This window comes from Schistocerca cancellata, unplaced genomic scaffold, assembly GCF_023864275.1.
Source record: "Schistocerca cancellata isolate TAMUIC-IGC-003103 unplaced genomic scaffold, iqSchCanc2.1 HiC_scaffold_547, whole genome shotgun sequence".
Taxonomy (NCBI): domain Eukaryota; kingdom Metazoa; phylum Arthropoda; class Insecta; order Orthoptera; family Acrididae; genus Schistocerca; species Schistocerca cancellata.
Window position 1 is genome coordinate 52,918 of NW_026046560.1, and position 21,839 is coordinate 74,756.

The 21,839-nt window shown below is 54.0% G+C and overlaps 49 non-coding genes across 49 annotated transcripts; 10 read left to right on the plus strand and 39 right to left on the minus strand.

The window, feature by feature from the left end:
* The first annotated feature begins 626 nt into the window (after positions 1 to 626).
* Positions 627 to 698, plus strand: Trnag-ucc (transfer RNA glycine (anticodon UCC)). Its single transcript has one exon. It is a non-coding gene; the product is annotated as a tRNA-Gly (tRNA).
* Positions 699 to 978: 280 nt separating this feature from the next.
* Trnas-aga (transfer RNA serine (anticodon AGA)) lies at positions 979 to 1,060 on the minus strand. The gene has a single exon. It is a non-coding gene; the product is annotated as a tRNA-Ser (tRNA).
* A 140-nt stretch (positions 1,061 to 1,200) lies between these two features.
* Positions 1,201 to 1,273, minus strand: Trnak-uuu (transfer RNA lysine (anticodon UUU)). Its single transcript has one exon. It is a non-coding gene; the product is annotated as a tRNA-Lys (tRNA).
* Positions 1,274 to 1,569: 296 nt separating this feature from the next.
* On the minus strand, positions 1,570 to 1,641 carry Trnae-uuc (transfer RNA glutamic acid (anticodon UUC)). Its single transcript has one exon. It is a non-coding gene; the product is annotated as a tRNA-Glu (tRNA).
* A 322-nt stretch (positions 1,642 to 1,963) lies between these two features.
* On the minus strand, positions 1,964 to 2,036 carry Trnar-ccu (transfer RNA arginine (anticodon CCU)). The gene has a single exon. It is a non-coding gene; the product is annotated as a tRNA-Arg (tRNA).
* Positions 2,037 to 2,858: 822 nt separating this feature from the next.
* On the plus strand, positions 2,859 to 2,930 carry Trnag-ucc (transfer RNA glycine (anticodon UCC)). The gene has a single exon. It is a non-coding gene; the product is annotated as a tRNA-Gly (tRNA).
* Positions 2,931 to 3,210: 280 nt separating this feature from the next.
* On the minus strand, positions 3,211 to 3,292 carry Trnas-aga (transfer RNA serine (anticodon AGA)). Its single transcript has one exon. It is a non-coding gene; the product is annotated as a tRNA-Ser (tRNA).
* Positions 3,293 to 3,432: 140 nt separating this feature from the next.
* Trnak-uuu (transfer RNA lysine (anticodon UUU)) lies at positions 3,433 to 3,505 on the minus strand. The gene has a single exon. It is a non-coding gene; the product is annotated as a tRNA-Lys (tRNA).
* A 296-nt stretch (positions 3,506 to 3,801) lies between these two features.
* Trnae-uuc (transfer RNA glutamic acid (anticodon UUC)) lies at positions 3,802 to 3,873 on the minus strand. Its single transcript has one exon. It is a non-coding gene; the product is annotated as a tRNA-Glu (tRNA).
* A 322-nt stretch (positions 3,874 to 4,195) lies between these two features.
* Positions 4,196 to 4,268, minus strand: Trnar-ccu (transfer RNA arginine (anticodon CCU)). Its single transcript has one exon. It is a non-coding gene; the product is annotated as a tRNA-Arg (tRNA).
* An 822-nt stretch (positions 4,269 to 5,090) lies between these two features.
* Positions 5,091 to 5,162, plus strand: Trnag-ucc (transfer RNA glycine (anticodon UCC)). The gene has a single exon. It is a non-coding gene; the product is annotated as a tRNA-Gly (tRNA).
* A 280-nt stretch (positions 5,163 to 5,442) lies between these two features.
* Trnas-aga (transfer RNA serine (anticodon AGA)) lies at positions 5,443 to 5,524 on the minus strand. The gene has a single exon. It is a non-coding gene; the product is annotated as a tRNA-Ser (tRNA).
* A 140-nt stretch (positions 5,525 to 5,664) lies between these two features.
* Positions 5,665 to 5,737, minus strand: Trnak-uuu (transfer RNA lysine (anticodon UUU)). Its single transcript has one exon. It is a non-coding gene; the product is annotated as a tRNA-Lys (tRNA).
* Positions 5,738 to 6,033: 296 nt separating this feature from the next.
* On the minus strand, positions 6,034 to 6,105 carry Trnae-uuc (transfer RNA glutamic acid (anticodon UUC)). Its single transcript has one exon. It is a non-coding gene; the product is annotated as a tRNA-Glu (tRNA).
* A 322-nt stretch (positions 6,106 to 6,427) lies between these two features.
* Positions 6,428 to 6,500, minus strand: Trnar-ccu (transfer RNA arginine (anticodon CCU)). The gene has a single exon. It is a non-coding gene; the product is annotated as a tRNA-Arg (tRNA).
* An 822-nt stretch (positions 6,501 to 7,322) lies between these two features.
* On the plus strand, positions 7,323 to 7,394 carry Trnag-ucc (transfer RNA glycine (anticodon UCC)). Its single transcript has one exon. It is a non-coding gene; the product is annotated as a tRNA-Gly (tRNA).
* A 280-nt stretch (positions 7,395 to 7,674) lies between these two features.
* On the minus strand, positions 7,675 to 7,756 carry Trnas-aga (transfer RNA serine (anticodon AGA)). Its single transcript has one exon. It is a non-coding gene; the product is annotated as a tRNA-Ser (tRNA).
* A 140-nt stretch (positions 7,757 to 7,896) lies between these two features.
* On the minus strand, positions 7,897 to 7,969 carry Trnak-uuu (transfer RNA lysine (anticodon UUU)). The gene has a single exon. It is a non-coding gene; the product is annotated as a tRNA-Lys (tRNA).
* Positions 7,970 to 8,265: 296 nt separating this feature from the next.
* Positions 8,266 to 8,337, minus strand: Trnae-uuc (transfer RNA glutamic acid (anticodon UUC)). Its single transcript has one exon. It is a non-coding gene; the product is annotated as a tRNA-Glu (tRNA).
* A 322-nt stretch (positions 8,338 to 8,659) lies between these two features.
* Trnar-ccu (transfer RNA arginine (anticodon CCU)) lies at positions 8,660 to 8,732 on the minus strand. The gene has a single exon. It is a non-coding gene; the product is annotated as a tRNA-Arg (tRNA).
* Positions 8,733 to 9,554: 822 nt separating this feature from the next.
* Positions 9,555 to 9,626, plus strand: Trnag-ucc (transfer RNA glycine (anticodon UCC)). The gene has a single exon. It is a non-coding gene; the product is annotated as a tRNA-Gly (tRNA).
* A 280-nt stretch (positions 9,627 to 9,906) lies between these two features.
* Positions 9,907 to 9,988, minus strand: Trnas-aga (transfer RNA serine (anticodon AGA)). Its single transcript has one exon. It is a non-coding gene; the product is annotated as a tRNA-Ser (tRNA).
* Positions 9,989 to 10,128: 140 nt separating this feature from the next.
* On the minus strand, positions 10,129 to 10,201 carry Trnak-uuu (transfer RNA lysine (anticodon UUU)). The gene has a single exon. It is a non-coding gene; the product is annotated as a tRNA-Lys (tRNA).
* Positions 10,202 to 10,497: 296 nt separating this feature from the next.
* Positions 10,498 to 10,569, minus strand: Trnae-uuc (transfer RNA glutamic acid (anticodon UUC)). The gene has a single exon. It is a non-coding gene; the product is annotated as a tRNA-Glu (tRNA).
* A 322-nt stretch (positions 10,570 to 10,891) lies between these two features.
* Trnar-ccu (transfer RNA arginine (anticodon CCU)) lies at positions 10,892 to 10,964 on the minus strand. The gene has a single exon. It is a non-coding gene; the product is annotated as a tRNA-Arg (tRNA).
* An 822-nt stretch (positions 10,965 to 11,786) lies between these two features.
* On the plus strand, positions 11,787 to 11,858 carry Trnag-ucc (transfer RNA glycine (anticodon UCC)). The gene has a single exon. It is a non-coding gene; the product is annotated as a tRNA-Gly (tRNA).
* A 280-nt stretch (positions 11,859 to 12,138) lies between these two features.
* Trnas-aga (transfer RNA serine (anticodon AGA)) lies at positions 12,139 to 12,220 on the minus strand. The gene has a single exon. It is a non-coding gene; the product is annotated as a tRNA-Ser (tRNA).
* A 140-nt stretch (positions 12,221 to 12,360) lies between these two features.
* Trnak-uuu (transfer RNA lysine (anticodon UUU)) lies at positions 12,361 to 12,433 on the minus strand. Its single transcript has one exon. It is a non-coding gene; the product is annotated as a tRNA-Lys (tRNA).
* A 296-nt stretch (positions 12,434 to 12,729) lies between these two features.
* Positions 12,730 to 12,801, minus strand: Trnae-uuc (transfer RNA glutamic acid (anticodon UUC)). Its single transcript has one exon. It is a non-coding gene; the product is annotated as a tRNA-Glu (tRNA).
* Positions 12,802 to 13,123: 322 nt separating this feature from the next.
* On the minus strand, positions 13,124 to 13,196 carry Trnar-ccu (transfer RNA arginine (anticodon CCU)). Its single transcript has one exon. It is a non-coding gene; the product is annotated as a tRNA-Arg (tRNA).
* Positions 13,197 to 14,018: 822 nt separating this feature from the next.
* Trnag-ucc (transfer RNA glycine (anticodon UCC)) lies at positions 14,019 to 14,090 on the plus strand. Its single transcript has one exon. It is a non-coding gene; the product is annotated as a tRNA-Gly (tRNA).
* A 280-nt stretch (positions 14,091 to 14,370) lies between these two features.
* Trnas-aga (transfer RNA serine (anticodon AGA)) lies at positions 14,371 to 14,452 on the minus strand. The gene has a single exon. It is a non-coding gene; the product is annotated as a tRNA-Ser (tRNA).
* A 140-nt stretch (positions 14,453 to 14,592) lies between these two features.
* Positions 14,593 to 14,665, minus strand: Trnak-uuu (transfer RNA lysine (anticodon UUU)). Its single transcript has one exon. It is a non-coding gene; the product is annotated as a tRNA-Lys (tRNA).
* Positions 14,666 to 14,961: 296 nt separating this feature from the next.
* Trnae-uuc (transfer RNA glutamic acid (anticodon UUC)) lies at positions 14,962 to 15,033 on the minus strand. Its single transcript has one exon. It is a non-coding gene; the product is annotated as a tRNA-Glu (tRNA).
* Positions 15,034 to 15,355: 322 nt separating this feature from the next.
* Trnar-ccu (transfer RNA arginine (anticodon CCU)) lies at positions 15,356 to 15,428 on the minus strand. The gene has a single exon. It is a non-coding gene; the product is annotated as a tRNA-Arg (tRNA).
* An 822-nt stretch (positions 15,429 to 16,250) lies between these two features.
* Positions 16,251 to 16,322, plus strand: Trnag-ucc (transfer RNA glycine (anticodon UCC)). The gene has a single exon. It is a non-coding gene; the product is annotated as a tRNA-Gly (tRNA).
* Positions 16,323 to 16,602: 280 nt separating this feature from the next.
* Positions 16,603 to 16,684, minus strand: Trnas-aga (transfer RNA serine (anticodon AGA)). Its single transcript has one exon. It is a non-coding gene; the product is annotated as a tRNA-Ser (tRNA).
* A 140-nt stretch (positions 16,685 to 16,824) lies between these two features.
* Trnak-uuu (transfer RNA lysine (anticodon UUU)) lies at positions 16,825 to 16,897 on the minus strand. The gene has a single exon. It is a non-coding gene; the product is annotated as a tRNA-Lys (tRNA).
* Positions 16,898 to 17,193: 296 nt separating this feature from the next.
* Trnae-uuc (transfer RNA glutamic acid (anticodon UUC)) lies at positions 17,194 to 17,265 on the minus strand. The gene has a single exon. It is a non-coding gene; the product is annotated as a tRNA-Glu (tRNA).
* A 322-nt stretch (positions 17,266 to 17,587) lies between these two features.
* On the minus strand, positions 17,588 to 17,660 carry Trnar-ccu (transfer RNA arginine (anticodon CCU)). Its single transcript has one exon. It is a non-coding gene; the product is annotated as a tRNA-Arg (tRNA).
* Positions 17,661 to 18,482: 822 nt separating this feature from the next.
* Trnag-ucc (transfer RNA glycine (anticodon UCC)) lies at positions 18,483 to 18,554 on the plus strand. Its single transcript has one exon. It is a non-coding gene; the product is annotated as a tRNA-Gly (tRNA).
* Positions 18,555 to 18,833: 279 nt separating this feature from the next.
* Positions 18,834 to 18,915, minus strand: Trnas-aga (transfer RNA serine (anticodon AGA)). Its single transcript has one exon. It is a non-coding gene; the product is annotated as a tRNA-Ser (tRNA).
* A 140-nt stretch (positions 18,916 to 19,055) lies between these two features.
* On the minus strand, positions 19,056 to 19,128 carry Trnak-uuu (transfer RNA lysine (anticodon UUU)). Its single transcript has one exon. It is a non-coding gene; the product is annotated as a tRNA-Lys (tRNA).
* Positions 19,129 to 19,424: 296 nt separating this feature from the next.
* Trnae-uuc (transfer RNA glutamic acid (anticodon UUC)) lies at positions 19,425 to 19,496 on the minus strand. Its single transcript has one exon. It is a non-coding gene; the product is annotated as a tRNA-Glu (tRNA).
* A 322-nt stretch (positions 19,497 to 19,818) lies between these two features.
* Positions 19,819 to 19,891, minus strand: Trnar-ccu (transfer RNA arginine (anticodon CCU)). The gene has a single exon. It is a non-coding gene; the product is annotated as a tRNA-Arg (tRNA).
* An 822-nt stretch (positions 19,892 to 20,713) lies between these two features.
* On the plus strand, positions 20,714 to 20,785 carry Trnag-ucc (transfer RNA glycine (anticodon UCC)). Its single transcript has one exon. It is a non-coding gene; the product is annotated as a tRNA-Gly (tRNA).
* Positions 20,786 to 21,065: 280 nt separating this feature from the next.
* Trnas-aga (transfer RNA serine (anticodon AGA)) lies at positions 21,066 to 21,147 on the minus strand. The gene has a single exon. It is a non-coding gene; the product is annotated as a tRNA-Ser (tRNA).
* Positions 21,148 to 21,287: 140 nt separating this feature from the next.
* Trnak-uuu (transfer RNA lysine (anticodon UUU)) lies at positions 21,288 to 21,360 on the minus strand. The gene has a single exon. It is a non-coding gene; the product is annotated as a tRNA-Lys (tRNA).
* A 296-nt stretch (positions 21,361 to 21,656) lies between these two features.
* Trnae-uuc (transfer RNA glutamic acid (anticodon UUC)) lies at positions 21,657 to 21,728 on the minus strand. Its single transcript has one exon. It is a non-coding gene; the product is annotated as a tRNA-Glu (tRNA).
* Between the last annotated feature and the right edge of the window lie 111 nt (positions 21,729 to 21,839).

The following is a 21,839-nucleotide window of genomic DNA, read 5'->3' on the forward strand; positions in this document are numbered from 1 at the left end:
GCGGCCTGTAGGGCCAGGCCGACGCTAGAGTTCAGAAATAGCACGCGACCGTCCAAGTACGGCCTCTTGCGTGCTGCGTGTTTGGTTCTTCTCACAGCGAATCCTGCTACACATTCCTGAGGCTGACGCAGCTCAAGCGGGCAATCGGCGCGGCGGCATTATAGCGAGAACAGCAAAACGATGCATCGGCCGGGAATCGAAGCCGGGCCGCCCGCGTGGTAGGCGAACAACCTACCACTTTTTTAGTTGTTGTTCTCATTTTGTTAGTTGCACTTGTTGGGGGCGGACGTCCGATGACGTCCGTGCTTGCCGAGCATATTCCCGAGCAGCTGTCTGCAGGGAAAGTGGGATTGCCACCCAGCGACGTCGGATACGACCGAAAAAAGTGCTACACACGCGGAGTCCCCCACTACACTGCCTTATAGCGACCGCTCATCACTATCGTGTGAGTAACGTTGCGGCCGCGGCGACGAGTCTTGCCCAAAGACGCAGCGTGCGTGGAGGCGCTACCCGAATGCGTGTGGATGCACCCTCCTACCTCGTAAAGCGCCTACAGCTACTATCACCGTGGGCCGCTGGCGGCGGGCGGGAAGCCGACACAGCGCGGCGTTGCGAGCAGCGGCTGTGCGGTGGTGGTGTAATGGTGAGCATAGTTGCCTTCCAAGCAGTTGATCCGGGTTCGATTCCCGGCCACCGCAACGGGCGAAACTTTTTGCGTATGAGTATGTGAGCCACGTGCTGTTAAATTAACGTTTTCTTTCCGTCGTTGCTCCACGCAGGCCATCCTGTAGTATGTCCCGACTTGTCCCGACTTTGCTCGGCTGACGCGAAAGCTGACGCTTGGAATTCGCCCTTATCAAAAGGACAGGCGCTATAAACGACTGTGAGAGGTGAGGTGTGGCGAGGTACCAAAACGACAGGCAAACCGCGAAATTTTCTGCTCCTCCTTCCTAAAGAAAAAAAGAAAAGAAAAACGGACGCAGTCGGTAGGACTCGAACCTACGCTCCCAGAGGGAATCTGATTTCTAGTCAGACGCCTTAACCACTCGGCCACGACTGCTCGTATCTGAAGCTTCCCTCGAATCGTGAAAAATCTAACCGGTCTGCGCAGAATGTTGACAGGAAACGAACTCTGTGCACTGATTACGGCAGGGCTACCAGCGCTACGAGACGAGCCATTACGGAAGCGTTAAAAATCTTCGCCCGGACAGGGACTCGAACCCTGGACCCTTAGGTTAAAAGCCTAATGCTCTACCGACTGAGCTATCCGGGCTCATGCCCGTTGTGGGTGGAGCGGCTGCAAGCAATGTGAATAATTGGAACGCGTGTGTAGGCGTACTACGGTAATTGCTGGCTTCTGGCGCAACTGGCCACTTCACCGACTTCCCACTGACGCTGGTAGCAGCCCAACAGCGGACTAGTGCCTCTTCTGCCTTTATCCCGGTGCTGACAGTAATTGCATCTTGTGCCTGTTTTCCCCGATTACGTTCGGTTGAAGCTCCGGAAGGAGGGCGACAAACGAAGGTTGGAAGGCCAAAACATGGAGGGACGTGTGCGCAAAAACTTCTCTTCCGGTACCGGGAATCGAACCCGGGCCTCCTGGGTGAAAGCCAGGTATCCTAGCCACTAGACCACACCGGATTTGCTCGGTAAACGTGAGATTTACTCCCTCTCCTCCCGCATTTCGTGCTGAATCCGGACTCAGTGGTGCTCTCTGTTTGCGAGCGTATTTGTGCGTGCAGACTGGCATGGCGCACAGCTCGAAACTGACTATTCATTGCTGTTTGCATCATATTTTACTCATAACAGGGGAGGAGAAAGATCAAAGTTGTACCTTGCCATAATTGGAAGTAAACATTTTTACGCTGAGGCGTGGACTCCTTGGGGATAACAAACGACAATTAAGTTCGTTCCCTAGCAACAGCAGCGCCGTTAATTCAGTCATGATGTACAGCAAATTAAATGCCCCGGGTGAGGATCGAACTCACGACCTTAAGATTAGGAGACTTACGCGCTACCTACTGCGCTACCGAGGCACGTTGCAACAAGCGTCCCAGGAAACTTGGTAAGTCCCACATATTAGAGATAGACAGTTTGCGCTTTCTCAAGAATCTGCTGTGTTGCTACACGTGCTTTCCCGACTGGCTAGATTAAACTGCTGCCGCAGCTTTTTCAACGGAAAGCAGCACTGCCTGAGGTAACAGTACATCGCCCTTGCGGCACCTGGACACAGCGGCCTGTAGGGCCAGGCCGACGCTAGAGTTCAGAAATAGCACGCGACCGTCCAAGTACGGCCTCTTGCGTGCTGCGTGTTTGGTTCTTCTCACAGCGAATCCTGCTACACATTCCTGAGGCTGACGCAGCTCAAGCGGGCAATCGGCGCGGCGGCATTATAGCGAGAACAGCAAAACGATGCATCGGCCGGGAATCGAAGCCGGGCCGCCCGCGTGGTAGGCGAACAACCTACCACTTTTTTAGTTGTTGTTCTCATTTTGTTAGTTGCACTTGTTGGGGGCGGACGTCCGATGACGTCCGTGCTTGCCGAGCATATTCCCGAGCAGCTGTCTGCAGGGAAAGTGGGATTGCCACCCAGCGACGTCGGATACGACCGAAAAAAGTGCTACACACGCGGAGTCCCCCACTACACTGCCTTATAGCGACCGCTCATCACTATCGTGTGAGTAACGTTGCGGCCGCGGCGACGAGTCTTGCCCAAAGACGCAGCGTGCGTGGAGGCGCTACCCGAATGCGTGTGGATGCACCCTCCTACCTCGTAAAGCGCCTACAGCTACTATCACCGTGGGCCGCTGGCGGCGGGCGGGAAGCCGACACAGCGCGGCGTTGCGAGCAGCGGCTGTGCGGTGGTGGTGTAATGGTGAGCATAGTTGCCTTCCAAGCAGTTGATCCGGGTTCGATTCCCGGCCACCGCAACGGGCGAAACTTTTTGCGTATGAGTATGTGAGCCACGTGCTGTTAAATTAACGTTTTCTTTCCGTCGTTGCTCCACGCAGGCCATCCTGTAGTATGTCCCGACTTGTCCCGACTTTGCTCGGCTGACGCGAAAGCTGACGCTTGGAATTCGCCCTTATCAAAAGGACAGGCGCTATAAACGACTGTGAGAGGTGAGGTGTGGCGAGGTACCAAAACGACAGGCAAACCGCGAAATTTTCTGCTCCTCCTTCCTAAAGAAAAAAAGAAAAGAAAAACGGACGCAGTCGGTAGGACTCGAACCTACGCTCCCAGAGGGAATCTGATTTCTAGTCAGACGCCTTAACCACTCGGCCACGACTGCTCGTATCTGAAGCTTCCCTCGAATCGTGAAAAATCTAACCGGTCTGCGCAGAATGTTGACAGGAAACGAACTCTGTGCACTGATTACGGCAGGGCTACCAGCGCTACGAGACGAGCCATTACGGAAGCGTTAAAAATCTTCGCCCGGACAGGGACTCGAACCCTGGACCCTTAGGTTAAAAGCCTAATGCTCTACCGACTGAGCTATCCGGGCTCATGCCCGTTGTGGGTGGAGCGGCTGCAAGCAATGTGAATAATTGGAACGCGTGTGTAGGCGTACTACGGTAATTGCTGGCTTCTGGCGCAACTGGCCACTTCACCGACTTCCCACTGACGCTGGTAGCAGCCCAACAGCGGACTAGTGCCTCTTCTGCCTTTATCCCGGTGCTGACAGTAATTGCATCTTGTGCCTGTTTTCCCCGATTACGTTCGGTTGAAGCTCCGGAAGGAGGGCGACAAACGAAGGTTGGAAGGCCAAAACATGGAGGGACGTGTGCGCAAAAACTTCTCTTCCGGTACCGGGAATCGAACCCGGGCCTCCTGGGTGAAAGCCAGGTATCCTAGCCACTAGACCACACCGGATTTGCTCGGTAAACGTGAGATTTACTCCCTCTCCTCCCGCATTTCGTGCTGAATCCGGACTCAGTGGTGCTCTCTGTTTGCGAGCGTATTTGTGCGTGCAGACTGGCATGGCGCACAGCTCGAAACTGACTATTCATTGCTGTTTGCATCATATTTTACTCATAACAGGGGAGGAGAAAGATCAAAGTTGTACCTTGCCATAATTGGAAGTAAACATTTTTACGCTGAGGCGTGGACTCCTTGGGGATAACAAACGACAATTAAGTTCGTTCCCTAGCAACAGCAGCGCCGTTAATTCAGTCATGATGTACAGCAAATTAAATGCCCCGGGTGAGGATCGAACTCACGACCTTAAGATTAGGAGACTTACGCGCTACCTACTGCGCTACCGAGGCACGTTGCAACAAGCGTCCCAGGAAACTTGGTAAGTCCCACATATTAGAGATAGACAGTTTGCGCTTTCTCAAGAATCTGCTGTGTTGCTACACGTGCTTTCCCGACTGGCTAGATTAAACTGCTGCCGCAGCTTTTTCAACGGAAAGCAGCACTGCCTGAGGTAACAGTACATCGCCCTTGCGGCACCTGGACACAGCGGCCTGTAGGGCCAGGCCGACGCTAGAGTTCAGAAATAGCACGCGACCGTCCAAGTACGGCCTCTTGCGTGCTGCGTGTTTGGTTCTTCTCACAGCGAATCCTGCTACACATTCCTGAGGCTGACGCAGCTCAAGCGGGCAATCGGCGCGGCGGCATTATAGCGAGAACAGCAAAACGATGCATCGGCCGGGAATCGAAGCCGGGCCGCCCGCGTGGTAGGCGAACAACCTACCACTTTTTTAGTTGTTGTTCTCATTTTGTTAGTTGCACTTGTTGGGGGCGGACGTCCGATGACGTCCGTGCTTGCCGAGCATATTCCCGAGCAGCTGTCTGCAGGGAAAGTGGGATTGCCACCCAGCGACGTCGGATACGACCGAAAAAAGTGCTACACACGCGGAGTCCCCCACTACACTGCCTTATAGCGACCGCTCATCACTATCGTGTGAGTAACGTTGCGGCCGCGGCGACGAGTCTTGCCCAAAGGCGCAGCGTGCGTGGAGGCGCTACCCGAATGCGTGTGGATGCACCCTCCTACCTCGTAAAGCGCCTACAGCTACTATCACCGTGGGCCGCTGGCGGCGGGCGGGAAGCCGACACAGCGCGGCGTTGCGAGCAGCGGCTGTGCGGTGGTGGTGTAATGGTGAGCATAGTTGCCTTCCAAGCAGTTGATCCGGGTTCGATTCCCGGCCACCGCAACGGGCGAAACTTTTTGCGTATGAGTATGTGAGCCACGTGCTGTTAAATTAACGTTTTCTTTCCGTCGTTGCTCCACGCAGGCCATCCTGTAGTATGTCCCGACTTGTCCCGACTTTGCTCGGCTGACGCGAAAGCTGACGCTTGGAATTCGCCCTTATCAAAAGGACAGGCGCTATAAACGACTGTGAGAGGTGAGGTGTGGCGAGGTACCAAAACGACAGGCAAACCGCGAAATTTTCTGCTCCTCCTTCCTAAAGAAAAAAAGAAAAGAAAAACGGACGCAGTCGGTAGGACTCGAACCTACGCTCCCAGAGGGAATCTGATTTCTAGTCAGACGCCTTAACCACTCGGCCACGACTGCTCGTATCTGAAGCTTCCCTCGAATCGTGAAAAATCTAACCGGTCTGCGCAGAATGTTGACAGGAAACGAACTCTGTGCACTGATTACGGCAGGGCTACCAGCGCTACGAGACGAGCCATTACGGAAGCGTTAAAAATCTTCGCCCGGACAGGGACTCGAACCCTGGACCCTTAGGTTAAAAGCCTAATGCTCTACCGACTGAGCTATCCGGGCTCATGCCCGTTGTGGGTGGAGCGGCTGCAAGCAATGTGAATAATTGGAACGCGTGTGTAGGCGTACTACGGTAATTGCTGGCTTCTGGCGCAACTGGCCACTTCACCGACTTCCCACTGACGCTGGTAGCAGCCCAACAGCGGACTAGTGCCTCTTCTGCCTTTATCCCGGTGCTGACAGTAATTGCATCTTGTGCCTGTTTTCCCCGATTACGTTCGGTTGAAGCTCCGGAAGGAGGGCGACAAACGAAGGTTGGAAGGCCAAAACATGGAGGGACGTGTGCGCAAAAACTTCTCTTCCGGTACCGGGAATCGAACCCGGGCCTCCTGGGTGAAAGCCAGGTATCCTAGCCACTAGACCACACCGGATTTGCTCGGTAAACGTGAGATTTACTCCCTCTCCTCCCGCATTTCGTGCTGAATCCGGACTCAGTGGTGCTCTCTGTTTGCGAGCGTATTTGTGCGTGCAGACTGGCATGGCGCACAGCTCGAAACTGACTATTCATTGCTGTTTGCATCATATTTTACTCATAACAGGGGAGGAGAAAGATCAAAGTTGTACCTTGCCATAATTGGAAGTAAACATTTTTACGCTGAGGCGTGGACTCCTTGGGGATAACAAACGACAATTAAGTTCGTTCCCTAGCAACAGCAGCGCCGTTAATTCAGTCATGATGTACAGCAAATTAAATGCCCCGGGTGAGGATCGAACTCACGACTTTAAGATTAGGAGACTTACGCGCTACCTACTGCGCTACCGAGGCACGTTGCAACAAGCGTCCCAGGAAACTTGGTAAGTCCCACATATTAGAGATAGACAGTTTGCGCTTTCTCAAGAATCTGCTGTGTTGCTACACGTGCTTTCCCGACTGGCTAGATTAAACTGCTGCCGCAGCTTTTTCAACGGAAAGCAGCACTGCCTGAGGTAACAGTACATCGCCCTTGCGGCACCTGGACACAGCGGCCTGTAGGGCCAGGCCGACGCTAGAGTTCAGAAATAGCACGCGACCGTCCAAGTACGGCCTCTTGCGTGCTGCGTGTTTGGTTCTTCTCACAGCGAATCCTGCTACACATTCCTGAGGCTGACGCAGCTCAAGCGGGCAATCGGCGCGGCGGCATTATAGCGAGAACAGCAAAACGATGCATCGGCCGGGAATCGAAGCCGGGCCGCCCGCGTGGTAGGCGAACAACCTACCACTTTTTTAGTTGTTGTTCTCATTTTGTTAGTTGCACTTGTTGGGGGCGGACGTCCGATGACGTCCGTGCTTGCCGAGCATATTCCCGAGCAGCTGTCTGCAGGGAAAGTGGGATTGCCACCCAGCGACGTCGGATACGACCGAAAAAAGTGCTACACACGCGGAGTCCCCCACTACACTGCCTTATAGCGACCGCTCATCACTATCGTGTGAGTAACGTTGCGGCCGCGGCGACGAGTCTTGCCCAAAGACGCAGCGTGCGTGGAGGCGCTACCCGAATGCGTGTGGATGCACCCTCCTACCTCGTAAAGCGCCTACAGCTACTATCACCGTGGGCCGCTGGCGGCGGGCGGGAAGCCGACACAGCGCGGCGTTGCGAGCAGCGGCTGTGCGGTGGTGGTGTAATGGTGAGCATAGTTGCCTTCCAAGCAGTTGATCCGGGTTCGATTCCCGGCCACCGCAACGGGCGAAACTTTTTGCGTATGAGTATGTGAGCCACGTGCTGTTAAATTAACGTTTTCTTTCCGTCGTTGCTCCACGCAGGCCATCCTGTAGTATGTCCCGACTTGTCCCGACTTTGCTCGGCTGACGCGAAAGCTGACGCTTGGAATTCGCCCTTATCAAAAGGACAGGCGCTATAAACGACTGTGAGAGGTGAGGTGTGGCGAGGTACCAAAACGACAGGCAAACCGCGAAATTTTCTGCTCCTCCTTCCTAAAGAAAAAAAGAAAAGAAAAACGGACGCAGTCGGTAGGACTCGAACCTACGCTCCCAGAGGGAATCTGATTTCTAGTCAGACGCCTTAACCACTCGGCCACGACTGCTCGTATCTGAAGCTTCCCTCGAATCGTGAAAAATCTAACCGGTCTGCGCAGAATGTTGACAGGAAACGAACTCTGTGCACTGATTACGGCAGGGCTACCAGCGCTACGAGACGAGCCATTACGGAAGCGTTAAAAATCTTCGCCCGGACAGGGACTCGAACCCTGGACCCTTAGGTTAAAAGCCTAATGCTCTACCGACTGAGCTATCCGGGCTCATGCCCGTTGTGGGTGGAGCGGCTGCAAGCAATGTGAATAATTGGAACGCGTGTGTAGGCGTACTACGGTAATTGCTGGCTTCTGGCGCAACTGGCCACTTCACCGACTTCCCACTGACGCTGGTAGCAGCCCAACAGCGGACTAGTGCCTCTTCTGCCTTTATCCCGGTGCTGACAGTAATTGCATCTTGTGCCTGTTTTCCCCGATTACGTTCGGTTGAAGCTCCGGAAGGAGGGCGACAAACGAAGGTTGGAAGGCCAAAACATGGAGGGACGTGTGCGCAAAAACTTCTCTTCCGGTACCGGGAATCGAACCCGGGCCTCCTGGGTGAAAGCCAGGTATCCTAGCCACTAGACCACACCGGATTTGCTCGGTAAACGTGAGATTTACTCCCTCTCCTCCCGCATTTCGTGCTGAATCCGGACTCAGTGGTGCTCTCTGTTTGCGAGCGTATTTGTGCGTGCAGACTGGCATGGCGCACAGCTCGAAACTGACTATTCATTGCTGTTTGCATCATATTTTACTCATAACAGGGGAGGAGAAAGATCAAAGTTGTACCTTGCCATAATTGGAAGTAAACATTTTTACGCTGAGGCGTGGACTCCTTGGGGATAACAAACGACAATTAAGTTCGTTCCCTAGCAACAGCAGCGCCGTTAATTCAGTCATGATGTACAGCAAATTAAATGCCCCGGGTGAGGATCGAACTCACGACTTTAAGATTAGGAGACTTACGCGCTACCTACTGCGCTACCGAGGCACGTTGCAACAAGCGTCCCAGGAAACTTGGTAAGTCCCACATATTAGAGATAGACAGTTTGCGCTTTCTCAAGAATCTGCTGTGTTGCTACACGTGCTTTCCCGACTGGCTAGATTAAACTGCTGCCGCAGCTTTTTCAACGGAAAGCAGCACTGCCTGAGGTAACAGTACATCGCCCTTGCGGCACCTGGACACAGCGGCCTGTAGGGCCAGGCCGACGCTAGAGTTCAGAAATAGCACGCGACCGTCCAAGTACGGCCTCTTGCGTGCTGCGTGTTTGGTTCTTCTCACAGCGAATCCTGCTACACATTCCTGAGGCTGACGCAGCTCAAGCGGGCAATCGGCGCGGCGGCATTATAGCGAGAACAGCAAAACGATGCATCGGCCGGGAATCGAAGCCGGGCCGCCCGCGTGGTAGGCGAACAACCTACCACTTTTTTAGTTGTTGTTCTCATTTTGTTAGTTGCACTTGTTGGGGGCGGACGTCCGATGACGTCCGTGCTTGCCGAGCATATTCCCGAGCAGCTGTCTGCAGGGAAAGTGGGATTGCCACCCAGCGACGTCGGATACGACCGAAAAAAGTGCTACACACGCGGAGTCCCCCACTACACTGCCTTATAGCGACCGCTCATCACTATCGTGTGAGTAACGTTGCGGCCGCGGCGACGAGTCTTGCCCAAAGACGCAGCGTGCGTGGAGGCGCTACCCGAATGCGTGTGGATGCACCCTCCTACCTCGTAAAGCGCCTACAGCTACTATCACCGTGGGCCGCTGGCGGCGGGCGGGAAGCCGACACAGCGCGGCGTTGCGAGCAGCGGCTGTGCGGTGGTGGTGTAATGGTGAGCATAGTTGCCTTCCAAGCAGTTGATCCGGGTTCGATTCCCGGCCACCGCAACGGGCGAAACTTTTTGCGTATGAGTATGTGAGCCACGTGCTGTTAAATTAACGTTTTCTTTCCGTCGTTGCTCCACGCAGGCCATCCTGTAGTATGTCCCGACTTGTCCCGACTTTGCTCGGCTGACGCGAAAGCTGACGCTTGGAATTCGCCCTTATCAAAAGGACAGGCGCTATAAACGACTGTGAGAGGTGAGGTGTGGCGAGGTACCAAAACGACAGGCAAACCGCGAAATTTTCTGCTCCTCCTTCCTAAAGAAAAAAAGAAAAGAAAAACGGACGCAGTCGGTAGGACTCGAACCTACGCTCCCAGAGGGAATCTGATTTCTAGTCAGACGCCTTAACCACTCGGCCACGACTGCTCGTATCTGAAGCTTCCCTCGAATCGTGAAAAATCTAACCGGTCTGCGCAGAATGTTGACAGGAAACGAACTCTGTGCACTGATTACGGCAGGGCTACCAGCGCTACGAGACGAGCCATTACGGAAGCGTTAAAAATCTTCGCCCGGACAGGGACTCGAACCCTGGACCCTTAGGTTAAAAGCCTAATGCTCTACCGACTGAGCTATCCGGGCTCATGCCCGTTGTGGGTGGAGCGGCTGCAAGCAATGTGAATAATTGGAACGCGTGTGTAGGCGTACTACGGTAATTGCTGGCTTCTGGCGCAACTGGCCACTTCACCGACTTCCCACTGACGCTGGTAGCAGCCCAACAGCGGACTAGTGCCTCTTCTGCCTTTATCCCGGTGCTGACAGTAATTGCATCTTGTGCCTGTTTTCCCCGATTACGTTCGGTTGAAGCTCCGGAAGGAGGGCGACAAACGAAGGTTGGAAGGCCAAAACATGGAGGGACGTGTGCGCAAAAACTTCTCTTCCGGTACCGGGAATCGAACCCGGGCCTCCTGGGTGAAAGCCAGGTATCCTAGCCACTAGACCACACCGGATTTGCTCGGTAAACGTGAGATTTACTCCCTCTCCTCCCGCATTTCGTGCTGAATCCGGACTCAGTGGTGCTCTCTGTTTGCGAGCGTATTTGTGCGTGCAGACTGGCATGGCGCACAGCTCGAAACTGACTATTCATTGCTGTTTGCATCATATTTTACTCATAACAGGGGAGGAGAAAGATCAAAGTTGTACCTTGCCATAATTGGAAGTAAACATTTTTACGCTGAGGCGTGGACTCCTTGGGGATAACAAACGACAATTAAGTTCGTTCCCTAGCAACAGCAGCGCCGTTAATTCAGTCATGATGTACAGCAAATTAAATGCCCCGGGTGAGGATCGAACTCACGACTTTAAGATTAGGAGACTTACGCGCTACCTACTGCGCTACCGAGGCACGTTGCAACAAGCGTCCCAGGAAACTTGGTAAGTCCCACATATTAGAGATAGACAGTTTGCGCTTTCTCAAGAATCTGCTGTGTTGCTACACGTGCTTTCCCGACTGGCTAGATTAAACTGCTGCCGCAGCTTTTTCAACGGAAAGCAGCACTGCCTGAGGTAACAGTACATCGCCCTTGCGGCACCTGGACACAGCGGCCTGTAGGGCCAGGCCGACGCTAGAGTTCAGAAATAGCACGCGACCGTCCAAGTACGGCCTCTTGCGTGCTGCGTGTTTGGTTCTTCTCACAGCGAATCCTGCTACACATTCCTGAGGCTGACGCAGCTCAAGCGGGCAATCGGCGCGGCGGCATTATAGCGAGAACAGCAAAACGATGCATCGGCCGGGAATCGAAGCCGGGCCGCCCGCGTGGTAGGCGAACAACCTACCACTTTTTTAGTTGTTGTTCTCATTTTGTTAGTTGCACTTGTTGGGGGCGGACGTCCGATGACGTCCGTGCTTGCCGAGCATATTCCCGAGCAGCTGTCTGCAGGGAAAGTGGGATTGCCACCCAGCGACGTCGGATACGACCGAAAAAAGTGCTACACACGCGGAGTCCCCCACTACACTGCCTTATAGCGACCGCTCATCACTATCGTGTGAGTAACGTTGCGGCCGCGGCGACGAGTCTTGCCCAAAGACGCAGCGTGCGTGGAGGCGCTACCCGAATGCGTGTGGATGCACCCTCCTACCTCGTAAAGCGCCTACAGCTACTATCACCGTGGGCCGCTGGCGGCGGGCGGGAAGCCGACACAGCGCGGCGTTGCGAGCAGCGGCTGTGCGGTGGTGGTGTAATGGTGAGCATAGTTGCCTTCCAAGCAGTTGATCCGGGTTCGATTCCCGGCCACCGCAACGGGCGAAACTTTTTGCGTATGAGTATGTGAGCCACGTGCTGTTAAATTAACGTTTTCTTTCCGTCGTTGCTCCACGCAGGCCATCCTGTAGTATGTCCCGACTTGTCCCGACTTTGCTCGGCTGACGCGAAAGCTGACGCTTGGAATTCGCCCTTATCAAAAGGACAGGCGCTATAAACGACTGTGAGAGGTGAGGTGTGGCGAGGTACCAAAACGACAGGCAAACCGCGAAATTTTCTGCTCCTCCTTCCTAAAGAAAAAAAGAAAAGAAAAACGGACGCAGTCGGTAGGACTCGAACCTACGCTCCCAGAGGGAATCTGATTTCTAGTCAGACGCCTTAACCACTCGGCCACGACTGCTCGTATCTGAAGCTTCCCTCGAATCGTGAAAAATCTAACCGGTCTGCGCAGAATGTTGACAGGAAACGAACTCTGTGCACTGATTACGGCAGGGCTACCAGCGCTACGAGACGAGCCATTACGGAAGCGTTAAAAATCTTCGCCCGGACAGGGACTCGAACCCTGGACCCTTAGGTTAAAAGCCTAATGCTCTACCGACTGAGCTATCCGGGCTCATGCCCGTTGTGGGTGGAGCGGCTGCAAGCAATGTGAATAATTGGAACGCGTGTGTAGGCGTACTACGGTAATTGCTGGCTTCTGGCGCAACTGGCCACTTCACCGACTTCCCACTGACGCTGGTAGCAGCCCAACAGCGGACTAGTGCCTCTTCTGCCTTTATCCCGGTGCTGACAGTAATTGCATCTTGTGCCTGTTTTCCCCGATTACGTTCGGTTGAAGCTCCGGAAGGAGGGCGACAAACGAAGGTTGGAAGGCCAAAACATGGAGGGACGTGTGCGCAAAAACTTCTCTTCCGGTACCGGGAATCGAACCCGGGCCTCCTGGGTGAAAGCCAGGTATCCTAGCCACTAGACCACACCGGATTTGCTCGGTAAACGTGAGATTTACTCCCTCTCCTCCCGCATTTCGTGCTGAATCCGGACTCAGTGGTGCTCTCTGTTTGCGAGCGTATTTGTGCGTGCAGACTGGCATGGCGCACAGCTCGAAACTGACTATTCATTGCTGTTTGCATCATATTTTACTCATAACAGGGGAGGAGAAAGATCAAAGTTGTACCTTGCCATAATTGGAAGTAAACATTTTTACGCTGAGGCGTGGACTCCTTGGGGATAACAAACGACAATTAAGTTCGTTCCCTAGCAACAGCAGCGCCGTTAATTCAGTCATGATGTACAGCAAATTAAATGCCCCGGGTGAGGATCGAACTCACGACTTTAAGATTAGGAGACTTACGCGCTACCTACTGCGCTACCGAGGCACGTTGCAACAAGCGTCCCAGGAAACTTGGTAAGTCCCACATATTAGAGATAGACAGTTTGCGCTTTCTCAAGAATCTGCTGTGTTGCTACACGTGCTTTCCCGACTGGCTAGATTAAACTGCTGCCGCAGCTTTTTCAACGGAAAGCAGCACTGCCTGAGGTAACAGTACATCGCCCTTGCGGCACCTGGACACAGCGGCCTGTAGGGCCAGGCCGACGCTAGAGTTCAGAAATAGCACGCGACCGTCCAAGTACGGCCTCTTGCGTGCTGCGTGTTTGGTTCTTCTCACAGCGAATCCTGCTACACATTCCTGAGGCTGACGCAGCTCAAGCGGGCAATCGGCGCGGCGGCATTATAGCGAGAACAGCAAAACGATGCATCGGCCGGGAATCGAAGCCGGGCCGCCCGCGTGGTAGGCGAACAACCTACCACTTTTTTAGTTGTTGTTCTCATTTTGTTAGTTGCACTTGTTGGGGGCGGACGTCCGATGACGTCCGTGCTTGCCGAGCATATTCCCGAGCAGCTGTCTGCAGGGAAAGTGGGATTGCCACCCAGCGACGTCGGATACGACCGAAAAAAGTGCTACACACGCGGAGTCCCCCACTACACTGCCTTATAGCGACCGCTCATCACTATCGTGTGAGTAACGTTGCGGCCGCGGCGACGAGTCTTGCCCAAAGACGCAGCGTGCGTGGAGGCGCTACCCGAATGCGTGTGGATGCACCCTCCTACCTCGTAAAGCGCCTACAGCTACTATCACCGTGGGCCGCTGGCGGCGGGCGGGAAGCCGACACAGCGCGGCGTTGCGAGCAGCGGCTGTGCGGTGGTGGTGTAATGGTGAGCATAGTTGCCTTCCAAGCAGTTGATCCGGGTTCGATTCCCGGCCACCGCAACGGGCGAAACTTTTTGCGTATGAGTATGTGAGCCACGTGCTGTTAAATTAACGTTTTCTTTCCGTCGTTGCTCCACGCAGGCCATCCTGTAGTATGTCCCGACTTGTCCCGACTTTGCTCGGCTGACGCGAAAGCTGACGCTTGGAATTCGCCCTTATCAAAAGGACAGGCGCTATAAACGACTGTGAGAGGTGAGGTGTGGCGAGGTACCAAAACGACAGGCAAACCGCGAAATTTTCTGCTCCTCCTTCCTAAAGAAAAAAAGAAAAGAAAAACGGACGCAGTCGGTAGGACTCGAACCTACGCTCCCAGAGGGAATCTGATTTCTAGTCAGACGCCTTAACCACTCGGCCACGACTGCTCGTATCTGAAGCTTCCCTCGAATCGTGAAAAATCTAACCGGTCTGCGCAGAATGTTGACAGGAAACGAACTCTGTGCACTGATTACGGCAGGGCTACCAGCGCTACGAGACGAGCCATTACGGAAGCGTTAAAAATCTTCGCCCGGACAGGGACTCGAACCCTGGACCCTTAGGTTAAAAGCCTAATGCTCTACCGACTGAGCTATCCGGGCTCATGCCCGTTGTGGGTGGAGCGGCTGCAAGCAATGTGAATAATTGGAACGCGTGTGTAGGCGTACTACGGTAATTGCTGGCTTCTGGCGCAACTGGCCACTTCACCGACTTCCCACTGACGCTGGTAGCAGCCCAACAGCGGACTAGTGCCTCTTCTGCCTTTATCCCGGTGCTGACAGTAATTGCATCTTGTGCCTGTTTTCCCCGATTACGTTCGGTTGAAGCTCCGGAAGGAGGGCGACAAACGAAGGTTGGAAGGCCAAAACATGGAGGGACGTGTGCGCAAAAACTTCTCTTCCGGTACCGGGAATCGAACCCGGGCCTCCTGGGTGAAAGCCAGGTATCCTAGCCACTAGACCACACCGGATTTGCTCGGTAAACGTGAGATTTACTCCCTCTCCTCCCGCATTTCGTGCTGAATCCGGACTCAGTGGTGCTCTCTGTTTGCGAGCGTATTTGTGCGTGCAGACTGGCATGGCGCACAGCTCGAAACTGACTATTCATTGCTGTTTGCATCATATTTTACTCATAACAGGGGAGGAGAAAGATCAAAGTTGTACCTTGCCATAATTGGAAGTAAACATTTTTACGCTGAGGCGTGGACTCCTTGGGGATAACAAACGACAATTAAGTTCGTTCCCTAGCAACAGCAGCGCCGTTAATTCAGTCATGATGTACAGCAAATTAAATGCCCCGGGTGAGGATCGAACTCACGACCTTAAGATTAGGAGACTTACGCGCTACCTACTGCGCTACCGAGGCACGTTGCAACAAGCGTCCCAGGAAACTTGGTAAGTCCCACATATTAGAGATAGACAGTTTGCGCTTTCTCAAGAATCTGCTGTGTTGCTACACGTGCTTTCCCGACTGGCTAGATTAAACTGCTGCCGCAGCTTTTTCAACGGAAAGCAGCACTGCCTGAGGTAACAGTACATCGCCCTTGCGGCACCTGGACACAGCGGCCTGTAGGGCCAGGCCGACGCTAGAGTTCAGAAATAGCACGCGACCGTCCAAGTACGGCCTCTTGCGTGCTGCGTGTTTGGTTCTTCTCACAGCGAATCCTGCTACACATTCCTGAGGCTGACGCAGCTCAAGCGGGCAATCGGCGCGGCGGCATTATAGCGAGAACAGCAAAACGATGCATCGGCCGGGAATCGAAGCCGGGCCGCCCGCGTGGTAGGCGAACAACCTACCACTTTTTTAGTTGTTGTTCTCATTTTGTTAGTTGCACTTGTTGGGGGCGGACGTCCGATGACGTCCGTGCTTGCCGAGCATATTCCCGAGCAGCTGTCTGCAGGGAAAGTGGGATTGCCACCCAGCGACGTCGGATACGACCGAAAAAAGTGCTACACACGCGGAGTCCCCCACTACACTGCCTTATAGCGACCGCTCATCACTATCGTGTGAGTAACGTTGCGGCCGCGGCGACGAGTCTTGCCCAAAGACGCAGCGTGCGTGGAGGCGCTACCCGAATGCGTGTGGATGCACCCTCCTACCTCGTAAAGCGCCTACAGCTACTATCACCGTGGGCCGCTGGCGGCGGGCGGGAAGCCGACACAGCGCGGCGTTGCGAGCAGCGGCTGTGCGGTGGTGGTGTAATGGTGAGCATAGTTGCCTTCCAAGCAGTTGATCCGGGTTCGATTCCCGGCCACCGCAACGGGCGAAACTTTTTGCGTATGAGTATGTGAGCCACGTGCTGTTAAATTAACGTTTTCTTTCCGTCGTTGCTCCACGCAGGCCATCCTGTAGTATGTCCCGACTTGTCCCGACTTTGCTCGGCTGACGCGAAAGCTGACGCTTGGAATTCGCCCTTATCAAAAGGACAGGCGCTATAAACGACTGTGAGAGGTGAGGTGTGGCGAGGTACCAAAACGACAGGCAAACCGCGAAATTTTCTGCTCCTCCTTCCTAAAGAAAAAAAGAAAAGAAAAACGGACGCAGTCGGTAGGACTCGAACCTACGCTCCCAGAGGGAATCTGATTTCTAGTCAGACGCCTTAACCACTCGGCCACGACTGCTCGTATCTGAAGCTTCCCTCGAATCGTGAAAAATCTAACCGGTCTGCGCAGAATGTTGACAGGAAACGAACTCTGTGCACTGATTACGGCAGGGCTACCAGCGCTACGAGACGAGCCATTACGGAAGCGTTAAAAATCTTCGCCCGGACAGGGACTCGAACCCTGGACCCTTAGGTTAAAAGCCTAATGCTCTACCGACTGAGCTATCCGGGCTCATGCCCGTTGTGGGTGGAGCGGCTGCAAGCAATGTGAATAATTGGAACGCGTGTGTAGGCGTACTACGGTAATTGCTGGCTTCTGGCGCAACTGGCCACTTCACCGACTTCCCACTGACGCTGGTAGCAGCCCAACAGCGGACTAGTGCCTCTTCTGCCTTTATCCCGGTGCTGACAGTAATTGCATCTTGTGCCTGTTTTCCCCGATTACGTTCGGTTGAAGCTCCGGAAGGAGGGCGACAAACGAAGGTTGGAAGGCCAAAACATGGAGGGACGTGTGCGCAAAAACTTCTCTTCCGGTACCGGGAATCGAACCCGGGCCTCCTGGGTGAAAGCCAGGTATCCTAGCCACTAGACCACACCGGATTTGCTCGGTAAACGTGAGATTTACTCCCTCTCCTCCCGCATTTCGTGCTGAATCCGGACTCAGTGGTGCTCTCTGTTTGCGAGCGTATTTGTGCGTGCAGACTGGCATGGCGCACAGCTCGAAACTGACTATTCATTGCTGTTTGCATCATATTTTACTCATAACAGGGGAGGAGAAAGATCAAAGTTGTACCTTGCCATAATTGGAAGTAAACATTTTTACGCTGAGGCGTGGACTCCTTGGGGATAACAAACGACAATTAAGTTCGTTCCCTAGCAACAGCAGCGCCGTTAATTCAGTCATGATGTACAGCAAATTAAATGCCCCGGGTGAGGATCGAACTCACGACTTTAAGATTAGGAGACTTACGCGCTACCTACTGCGCTACCGAGGCACGTTGCAACAAGCGTCCCAGGAAACTTGGTAAGTCCCACATATTAGAGATAGACAGTTTGCGCTTTCTCAAGAATCTGCTGTGTTGCTACACGTGCTTTCCCGACTGGCTAGATTAAACTGCTGCCGCAGCTTTTTCAACGGAAAGCAGCACTGCCTGAGGTAACAGTACATCGCCCTTGCGGCACCTGGACACAGCGGCCTGTAGGGCCAGGCCGACGCTAGAGTTCAGAAATAGCACGCGACCGTCCAAGTACGGCCTCTTGCGTGCTGCGTGTTTGGTTCTTCTCACAGCGAATCCTGCTACACATTCCTGAGGCTGACGCAGCTCAAGCGGGCAATCGGCGCGGCGGCATTATAGCGAGAACAGCAAAACGATGCATCGGCCGGGAATCGAAGCCGGGCCGCCCGCGTGGTAGGCGAACAACCTACCACTTTTTTAGTTGTTGTTCTCATTTTGTTAGTTGCACTTGTTGGGGGCGGACGTCCGATGACGTCCGTGCTTGCCGAGCATATTCCCGAGCAGCTGTCTGCAGGGAAAGTGGGATTGCCACCCAGCGACGTCGGATACGACCGAAAAAAGTGCTACACACGCGGAGTCCCCCACTACACTGCCTTATAGCGACCGCTCATCACTATCGTGTGAGTAACGTTGCGGCCGCGGCGACGAGTCTTGCCCAAAGACGCAGCGTGCGTGGAGGCGCTACCCGAATGCGTGTGGATGCACCCTCCTACCTCGTAAAGCGCCTACAGCTACTATCACCGTGGGCCGCTGGCGGCGGGCGGGAAGCCGACACAGCGCGGCGTTGCGAGCAGCGGCTGTGCGGTGGTGGTGTAATGGTGAGCATAGTTGCCTTCCAAGCAGTTGATCCGGGTTCGATTCCCGGCCACCGCAACGGGCGAAACTTTTTGCGTATGAGTATGTGAGCCACGTGCTGTTAAATTAACGTTTTCTTTCCGTCGTTGCTCCACGCAGGCCATCCTGTAGTATGTCCCGACTTGTCCCGACTTTGCTCGGCTGACGCGAAAGCTGACGCTTGGAATTCGCCCTTATCAAAAGGACAGGCGCTATAAACGACTGTGAGAGGTGAGGTGTGGCGAGGTACCAAAACGACAGGCAAACCGCGAAATTTTCTGCTCCTCCTTCCTAAAGAAAAAAAGAAAAGAAAACGGACGCAGTCGGTAGGACTCGAACCTACGCTCCCAGAGGGAATCTGATTTCTAGTCAGACGCCTTAACCACTCGGCCACGACTGCTCGTATCTGAAGCTTCCCTCGAATCGTGAAAAATCTAACCGGTCTGCGCAGAATGTTGACAGGAAACGAACTCTGTGCACTGATTACGGCAGGGCTACCAGCGCTACGAGACGAGCCATTACGGAAGCGTTAAAAATCTTCGCCCGGACAGGGACTCGAACCCTGGACCCTTAGGTTAAAAGCCTAATGCTCTACCGACTGAGCTATCCGGGCTCATGCCCGTTGTGGGTGGAGCGGCTGCAAGCAATGTGAATAATTGGAACGCGTGTGTAGGCGTACTACGGTAATTGCTGGCTTCTGGCGCAACTGGCCACTTCACCGACTTCCCACTGACGCTGGTAGCAGCCCAACAGCGGACTAGTGCCTCTTCTGCCTTTATCCCGGTGCTGACAGTAATTGCATCTTGTGCCTGTTTTCCCCGATTACGTTCGGTTGAAGCTCCGGAAGGAGGGCGACAAACGAAGGTTGGAAGGCCAAAACATGGAGGGACGTGTGCGCAAAAACTTCTCTTCCGGTACCGGGAATCGAACCCGGGCCTCCTGGGTGAAAGCCAGGTATCCTAGCCACTAGACCACACCGGATTTGCTCGGTAAACGTGAGATTTACTCCCTCTCCTCCCGCATTTCGTGCTGAATCCGGACTCAGTGGTGCTCTCTGTTTGCGAGCGTATTTGTGCGTGCAGACTGGCATGGCGCACAGCTCGAAACTGACTATTCATTGCTGTTTGCATCATATTTTACTCATAACAGGGGAGGAGAAAGATCAAAGTTGTACCTTGCCATAATTGGAAGTAAACATTTTTACGCTGAGGCGTGGACTCCTTGGGGATAACAAACGACAATTAAGTTCGTTCCCTAGCAACAGCAGCGCCGTTAATTCAGTCATGATGTACAGCAAATTAAATGCCCCGGGTGAGGATCGAACTCACGACCTTAAGATTAGGAGACTTACGCGCTACCTACTGCGCTACCGAGGCACGTTGCAACAAGCGTCCCAGGAAACTTGGTAAGTCCCACATATTAGAGATAGACAGTTTGCGCTTTCTCAAGAATCTGCTGTGTTGCTACACGTGCTTTCCCGACTGGCTAGATTAAACTGCTGCCGCAGCTTTTTCAACGGAAAGCAGCACTGCCTGAGGTAACAGTACATCGCCCTTGCGGCACCTGGACACAGCGGCCTGTAGGGCCAGGCCGACGCTAGAGTTCAGAAATAGCACGCGACCGTCCAAGTACGGCCTCTTGCGTGCTGCGTGTTTGGTTCTTCTCACAGCGAATCCTGCTACACATTCCTGAGGCTGACGCAGCTCAAGCGGGCAATCGGCGCGGCGGCATTATAGCGAGAACAGCAAAACGATGCATCGGCCGGGAATCGAAGCCGGGCCGCCCGCGTGGTAGGCGAACAACCTACCACTTTTTTAGTTGTTGTTCTCATTTTGTTAGTTGCACTTGTTGGGGGCGGACGTCCGATGACGTCCGTGCTTGCCGAGCATATTCCCGAGCAGCTGTCTGCAGGGAAAGTGGGATTGCCACCCAGCGACGTCGGATACGACCGAAAAAAGTGCTACACACGCGGAGTCCCCCACTACACTGCCTTATAGCGACCGCTCATCACTATCGTGTGAGTAACGTTGCGGCCGCGGCGACGAGTCTTGCCCAAAGACGCAGCGTGCGTGGAGGCGCTACCCGAATGCGTGTGGATGCACCCTCCTACCTCGTAAAGCGCCTACAGCTACTATCACCGTGGGCCGCTGGCGGCGGGCGGGAAGCCGACACAGCGCGGCGTTGCGAGCAGCGGCTGTGCGGTGGTGGTGTAATGGTGAGCATAGTTGCCTTCCAAGCAGTTGATCCGGGTTCGATTCCCGGCCACCGCAACGGGCGAAACTTTTTGCGTATGAGTATGTGAGCCACGTGCTGTTAAATTAACGTTTTCTTTCCGTCGTTGCTCCACGCAGGCCATCCTGTAGTATGTCCCGACTTGTCCCGACTTTGCTCGGCTGACGCGAAAGCTGACGCTTGGAATTCGCCCTTATCAAAAGGACAGGCGCTATAAACGACTGTGAGAGGTGAGGTGTGGCGAGGTACCAAAACGACAGGCAAACCGCGAAATTTTCTGCTCCTCCTTCCTAAAGAAAAAAAGAAAAGAAAAACGGACGCAGTCGGTAGGACTCGAACCTACGCTCCCAGAGGGAATCTGATTTCTAGTCAGACGCCTTAACCACTCGGCCACGACTGCTCGTATCTGAAGCTTCCCTCGAATCGTGAAAAATCTAACCGGTCTGCGCAGAATGTTGACAGGAAACGAACTCTGTGCACTGATTACGGCAGGGCTACCAGCGCTACGAGACGAGCCATTACGGAAGCGTTAAAAATCTTCGCCCGGACAGGGACTCGAACCCTGGACCCTTAGGTTAAAAGCCTAATGCTCTACCGACTGAGCTATCCGGGCTCATGCCCGTTGTGGGTGGAGCGGCTGCAAGCAATGTGAATAATTGGAACGCGTGTGTAGGCGTACTACGGTAATTGCTGGCTTCTGGCGCAACTGGCCACTTCACCGACTTCCCACTGACGCTGGTAGCAGCCCAACAGCGGACTAGTGCCTCTTCTGCCTTTATCCCGGTGCTGACAGTAATTGCATCTTGTGCCTGTTTTCCCCGATTACGTTCGGTTGAAGCTCCGGAAGGAGGGCGACAAACGAAGGTTGGAAGGCCAAAACATGGAGGGACGTGTGCGCAAAAACTTCTCTTCCGGTACCGGGAATCGAACCCGGGCCTCCTGGGTGAAAGCCAGGTATCCTAGCCACTAGACCACACCGGATTTGCTCGGTAAACGTGAGATTTACTCCCTCTCCTCCCGCATTTCGTGCTGAATCCGGACTCAGTGGTGCTCTCTGTTTGCGAGCGTATTTGTGCGTGCAGACTGGCATGG